Source organism: Capsicum annuum, chromosome 3 (genome assembly GCF_002878395.1).
Source record: "Capsicum annuum cultivar UCD-10X-F1 chromosome 3, UCD10Xv1.1, whole genome shotgun sequence".
In the NCBI taxonomy this organism is placed as follows: Eukaryota; Viridiplantae; Streptophyta; class Magnoliopsida; order Solanales; family Solanaceae; genus Capsicum; species Capsicum annuum.
In genome coordinates, this window is record NC_061113.1 from 87,741,488 (window position 1) to 87,749,510 (window position 8,023).

Consider the following 8,023-nt stretch of genomic DNA (forward strand, 5'->3'; position numbering starts at 1 on the left):
TTTGGGATGAAATAGAGGAATTAAACCAAGATTACATGAAAATGGTTACTGTTAGCTCTCCAACACCCCACAATCTCCCAATGATCACTCTCCCAATTTTTTTACATTCTCTAGGGATTTAATGCTCATGTGACTTGTGAAAAATAGAGATAAATCGGGTAGAGGGATAAACTAATGCCCTTCTAGGTTCCGTATAAGGGGCATAGTACCACTTAAGTGGTACATAGCTGTTCTTTCCCTTCCGCTAAAGTGAATAAGGTACCGCTTAATGTCATGCACTTTAGTGGAAAAACCTTTGCTTCAACGACCCGGATGAGCGGCCTTAGCCACTAAAGAAAACTCTTGGATTCTTAAACATCCTCCACTAAAGCGACTAATGGTTCTTTTTAGCGTATGCATCAACTGAATGATGCATCCACAAAACTTGTAAAATTCCAAGTTTCCATCGATCCCTTAAAATTCATTAGAAGACCATGGACGCAAACGAACTATGATAACCCATCAAATTTGATATTCTAGACTCAACAGAGCCATCAAAATTTCCATCCAGAGTAGTTTGGATCAAATATGAGCCCCACACCCAAGGTCATTTTACCAAATTTTGACTAATAGCTCGAGATGAATCTAGAAGCCTTGGGAACAGAACCAAAGGTCCCCATAGCCTAAATTGATTTTTTAAAGCTGATGGAACTGTCAGAATTGGCATACAAGGTCGTTAACATAAAGTTTTTTCCTATAGCCAATCAATACTAGCGAAGACTTCAAAATATGAAATTCGCTCTAAAAACCAAGCAAACGGCCCGATAACTGAACTATCAGCTCCTACAAGTCATAAATGACTTGGGACAGTTATAGGAAAGATCTAAATGATGAAAATATGTGGAAAAGTGGAAAATGACTTGGTCATTACAGAACCTTAACTGCTAGAATCTCCCTAGAGCGCAACCACTTGACAGTCTTGGCTAATATGAGCACCGACTTTTCCACGATGGTCAATCTCTTATCCAACTGAATTAAGTCCCATCGAAGCACATATGACTTACTGGGTATGTAAAGTCGCAACATAGAAACATAGAAAACTGTATGAACAAAGTCAAAATATAGGGGCAAGGACAACTCATAAGCCACCTCTCCAACTGTGTGAAGTATCTCAAAAGGTCCAATATATCTGGGGATGAGCTTGCCTTTGTTCTTGAATCTCATTACTCCCTTCATGGGAGATACTTGAAGAAATATCCAGGTCTCCAACTCCAAAACTCAAGGCACAAAGTGTATAATATTCATAAGTCTTCTGCCTATCCTAAATCAGCTTGAATTTATCCAACAACTCCTAAAACAAGTTAGTGCTAAGTGGCCTATCTACAGAGGTTTCGAACTATCCTATCAGAGTGTGCTAATTTCTACCATATAGTGCCTGAAACTTTGATATCTCAATACTCAAATAATAGATATTATTATATACAAACTCGTCCAATGCTAAGTGATGCTCCCATCAACCTATAAAATGCACAACATAGGCTCAGAGGATTCCTTGAGAATATAAATAGTCCATCGGTCTAAGGGTTGAAAGTAGTGCTAAGATCCACCAACGTACCCATCTCCTCCTAAAAAGCCCTTCAGAAGCTAGAAGTAAATATCAAGCCCCTGTCTTAAATAGTAGATATGGGCACTCTGTGTAGGAGAACTACCTTAAGAACATAGATATAGGCTAACCTCTAGGCATTGAAGGACATTCGAATAGGAAGGAAATATACTGATTCGGTGAACTGATATATAACGACCCAAATATTGTCAGAACTACGAGAGGTGCAAGGAAATCCACTAACTAAGTACATGGTGATCTACTCCTATTTCTACATGGGACTGGGCGATCTCTAAATTAGGTTACCAGGCCTGTAATGCTTGGCCTTAACCTGCTGACAACATAGGCAATGAGCTACAAAATTTGCTATATCTCTCTTCATTCCACTCCACCAGTAATGCTAATCAAATTCTTATACATCTTAGCTATCCTAAAGTGAATAGAGTATATATAGTTATGACCCTCACGAATAGCAATTAAATCAAGTATCTAACCCTCGATATATAAATACAACTATGATATCACAAAATACCCTCGGAATCTATGATAGCCCTCTTAGAATAACCACCAAACACCTGATCATGGATGACACAAAGTCTACTGTCCTCAAACCGATGACTCTAAATCTTCTTAAATAAGGTAGACCTCACCTCAATGCTGACAACAATTCTCTTACAGAATGAAATGTTAAGTCTCACCATAAATTTGGCTAAGGAATGGATGTCCCACACCAATGGACTCTCAGAAACTAAAATTGAAGCCAAGCTATCCATACTCACTACCTTCCAACTCAATATATCTGATACCATGTTTAGTGTTCCCGAATGATATTGAATAAAGATGTCATAATCCTTTAACAACTCCATCTATATGTGTAATGCCCCAAAAGTACACCTTGGACACCACACGGTGCTTACAACCCCGAAGGACTATAAGATAACCCATGAGCTGGTACCTGTTGTGAGCACTGAATAAAATAACGAAGACACATGTGGAACTTAGCTAAAAAATGCCATAAGGTTTTAACAACTAAAAATCATAACTGAATAATAGGTTTTAAATGTCTAAACATACTGTCAAAATGATAAAACAACTGATAATAATGATTGAAAACTGACTATATGTTTGTATTAGTCTGAAAGCCTATAAATTAACTAACAATGGAGTTGATGGGATAAGTCCCCAACTAACTCCAATTGACTATTGAACTGACTTAAAATAAACATAAACGGTCCTCGAAATATAAGGACTCACCACTGCTGCTGTTGTTGGTGCACTGGGATATCTAGGTGTGATCGGGAACATGAGCATCCAAACCTATAATATGAGACATCATAGCGCAAGAAACGAGTATGCGGTCAATACTTTGAATGTATTGGTATGCTAAATGAGGTTAGGCTGATATATATGGCTCATATGCATGAATAATAACTTACTAAATAAAAAAACATGAGATAACTGATGTGTAGTATGTGAGAAAGTTGTAAAATATGAGAATGCATGACCAACAATATGACATGATACTGAGGTAGTCTATAATTTGAAATACTGATACTGAGAAACTAATAACTATATGCCATGGTTAAGCAAATCCTAAAAACTGAACTCTAAACTTAGACTGTAGGAGCTATCATTTAACCGACATACTCCAATATGAGCTAATTGGGGTCCAACCTATGACTCCAGTTGGAAGGGTGTCAGTACTGTGCCACAGGTACTAACACTGGTTACGTGGATCTATTAAAGTGTTGTCCCGAAGGACTAAGGGTGTCCCAAAATTGATAGGTGCCCTTCTAAGATAGGTGTCAACCCTTAACTGGCAGATTAACGTCTCAACCTACGCTGGCTACATAGTTATGGAATGCAGGGATTGCTACTGAGACTCACACCTTCTACTGGCTGATGAACCTCTATCCCTAGGTTTGCTAGGTTGCTAAATCCTACTCCGAACTAACGACACTAGATATTGGCCTAAACTATGTTTACTGCTAATTGTAACTAGTTGAAATGATAGGGTTTATAACTATTTTAAAATCATTCTGCAAATATTGAAAACTAGGTAAGCAACTAAATTTCGAGTATTCAAACTCCCAAGACTCGATAGCAATAATAGCAAGATCAAACTAAAGCTTTAATGATATAATATGTAAGAATTTACTCAAGCCTCATTCTTGTAGGCATTTCATCAAACACTTGCAATTCATGTTTTAAGCTAAGCATAGGGATAGTTTTAAGTCTTGTAGTAATAGCATGATTTCACTACTAAAATCACCAATTAAGGTTTAACTCAGCGAACAACGCCATTCAAACGTGTGGGGTTTAATAACAATAACGATTACATGCAAACACGGTATAGAATAAAAATTCATGGGGATTCATGGTTAAAATCACAGTAACTTGTAAAAATCATAACTTTGAATTTGAAATTGGATTCTTGAACTCTATGGATGAAAAAGGCCTATGGATAAACATCTAACATACCTTAAAGCTTTGATCTTGAAAGAGGACTAACTTTTCTTGAAGTTTCTTGAGTAGTGATGCTTGGATTTTTGTTCTTAGGAATGGAGGAGGGTTTTTACGTGAGTTGATTTGAGGAAGATGGGCAAATAATGCCCTTTTGGGTGTTATAATTCGTGCTTTGGACGTTTGGGGTTAAGGGGAAAGGATCAAAGTAACCCTTCACCCTTAAGAAGCTAAAACTGTGGGGGAATAGCCCCCGCAGTGTGACCACTAGTTGGGTTAAGCATCCCTAGCGATGCGATCACTGGTCAGGTTGAATAGCCATTGCACACGGGGCTATCGTGACTCATTACTGCCTTACACGAAAAAATGACATAACTTTTCACTCGGGTATTAGATTAAGGGAAAATTGGTATTGTTTGAAAGCTAATTCTATTATCTACAATTTGGTGGGTCTTAATTTACCAAATTCCACATATACATAAAGTTATACTTTTTCAAAGACGAAACTTGTGAAATCAAACACCAAAAATTAGCTGAATCAAAGGCTCTTAGCTCACTTTCCTCTAAGTGACACTTATGAACATCTTTCCCACCTTATAATCTTTAGCCACACTAGGTTAATGATCATGAAACATGGATTCAAGTATGAATCACAGGGATAGATTTTACACTCATAGGAATGAAGGTTCGATTTCTAGCTTAGAAGTATATAGGGTATTACAATATGCGTTGCTAAGAATTAAGCTCCCTCTAAGTCATAAGATGTTGAAGACTATGATGATCTGTATAGATCTTACAAAGAAGGCCATAAAAATAATGCTTCCAAATATTAAGCGCAAAAACTACCACCGCCAACTCTATATAATGAGTATCACGACCCGAACGAGGGCCTAGCCACTACGGGTATCTCAAGTCCCACGAGGACTAGAGATCACGCCTTCACCTGACCTAGCCAAACTCTCAACCACAAGTGTCGGATGTATTCCGAACACATTGTAAGATATACGAAATAAGACTAATAATAACTTATGAAATGTTTAAACCATTATTCACCACAACACACTAAACCAACACACCCAAGTCCACAATAATCCACAAAGCCTCTACAAATCCAAAGTAAATACAATGTCAGGAGATACCCCAAAAAATAGCCAAAATCCAAGTCTAACAAAGTCTAAGACGCAGAGTAAAAAGACCATGAAATAAATGCCTTTTGTACTATGGAAGCTCACCACTTCAATGTCAACTAACGAACCACTCAAACCCCTGGTCACTGTGAAGGAAAAGAAGAAGAATCTTTGAGCCCTGTATCGGGTAGGGATACAACATTCAAAAATAGTTAACAGTTGGAGCACTAGCATGTAACTCAGGGATAGAGGAATAAAATACTGTCATCAATAAAATCAAGTCAAATCATCATATACACTCACATATATACATATATATATATATCATGCCAAGGTAGGAAATAAAGCTTAGCATGAACTTTGAAAATATTAACCTAGGAGGTGTAGCATAACTGTCATAAAACAAGGCACCCACGGGCTATATGGGTCCATCTCTCCCCTAGCTGGAAGGTCCCCAGTGTGTGTAGCCGCACGAACCAAAGAATATCCATATCCGTATATGCCATTATGGGGGACTCAAACCTCCTAGAATAATCAAGGTGCCTCAAGAACCAATGTATATAATATGGGGGACTCAAACCTCCTAGAATAAATCCATTCGGGGGACTCGAAGCTCCTGATCATATAGACACCTGCACCGGCTAGTGTGGTTTCAACTGTTAGTCCTTCGGACCCCACTTTCACTTCCCGGCTACACATCCCGCTTTAAATCCTAATTAAAAACGTTCTTTACACATGAACACAACCATTAGTCTAAATAATTACCAAAGGAATCCTATTGGTATCATCATACCAACCCCACTTGCAAGTGTACAACATGCTATAACCATTATCATTCAACTTTGGGACTCAAACCCATTGCCTATACAAAGTCATCTATTCAATTCAATATTTAGGGACTCAAACCCATTTGGTTTCTTACACAACCAAGGTTACAATTCAATTCAACTTATGGACAACAAGTCCTTTCATGAAACCATTTACCAACCATTTATATTATATGACCAATGCCTTAGTTCAAATGACATTTCAATTCAATTTGTGGTCATCAAAACCCTTACAAAATCATTCGTCCTTCATTAACATTCTTATACCAAGCTTTAGTTCAAAACCCAATTCATTATGTGATTAGATTCTTCTCATAGGTATTTTCACAAACAGGTTGAGGCATCCCATTATCAAACCATTATTCAAGTCAAAAACCATCAAGTTAGGGTTAACCATAACCCATTCATTAGATCACAATTTTCATACACCTGCATGTGCAAAACCATTACCAAAAACATGTATAAGCACTAGTGAAATCATAATCATGTATAAACATTCAAACTCCCAACCATGGATTTTAAAGTCACCATCTATGATTCAAGAACAATGTTTAAAACACATTATTTTTATGAAATAACAATGAAGGAACAGTAACATGCCTAAATTATGAAGATTCATGGAGAGATTTTGATCTTTAAGACTCTTGGTGACCACCTTGATTAAACCCTAGCTCAATCTTCTTGAGAGGTATCTAGAGAGTTTTTTAGAGTGTTTTGATTTTCCAAAATGAAGAATGAAGGACCAAAGAGTGTTATAATATGTGGGGTCTTAAGGGCTTAGGGTGGGAAATGTCTAAAATTCCCTCAGTTTAAAAGCTGTAAAAGACTTGCAGGAAGGTATGGTTGAACCCCTCCACTCGTACCCCATCATACGAGTGGCACCTTCTATTCATACCTTGACCACAATGTTGGACACTATAATCTGTCCAACATTCAACTCCTTAGCATGAATTGTACCCTACCATATGACTAGTACCTATTTAAATTGTACCCTAAGCAGAATGTCAAAACTAGACACTGAACAACATACAGTTTGATACTATACTTCTCTTATCCTGATCATACAAGTCATATGATGCCTTCTCGTATAAAGAATACAACTTGGCCAATAAACACTGTCTAACATACGACTAGGGTCCTTGACCCGTACCCATACCACATGAGTGGTATAGTAAGTCGTATCATACATAGAATGCCCAAGACTCAGGAAATTTTGCAAGGGCCAAAGTTTGGGGTGTTTTAGTCTCCCCCTTAGGATCATTCGTCCTCAAATGATGGGACAAGGTACTACAAGCATGATTTAACCCCACACATATCTACTCTTACCTTTAAGACAAAAACACAAACACCAAGAGAATTACAATCTATCATCAATAAAGATATGAAACAATGTTGTGAAGAAAAACAAATACCTCAAGCACGATTTTCCGGATTCGGGAATAGAAATGGATACTTGGACTTTATGTTCTTCTCAACCTTCGAAGTAGCTTTCTCAAACTCTTGGTTTCACCATAGAACCTTCATCGAAGCCACGTCCTTTGTTCATAACCGATGAACTTTGTTCACCGGGTCCATCTCACATAATAAAGAATCTGAAATACCAATGTCCTCCAAAAGGACAATCAATGAAGTATCACATATAGATTTCCACAACATAGACACATGGAATACTTGATGAATGGAACTCATGTTAGGGGGAAATTCCAACTCGTATGCACATTACCAACCCTTCCTAAAACCATATACAAACTAACATACCAGGGACTAAGCTTCCCCTTCTTCCCAAACCGCATTACTCCCTTCATGGGAGACACTTTCAAGAACACCCAGTCTCATACGTCAACTACCAAATCCCTTCGCGTCACATCTGCATAGGACTTTTGGCAACTGTGTATGGTCCTAAGCCTATTGCTAATCACCTTAACCTTTTCCATAGCTTGGTGAACCAAATCTGGGCCAAATATTTTTACTTCATGAACCTCGAACCACCCAATAAGATATCTATACCTCCTACCATACAATGC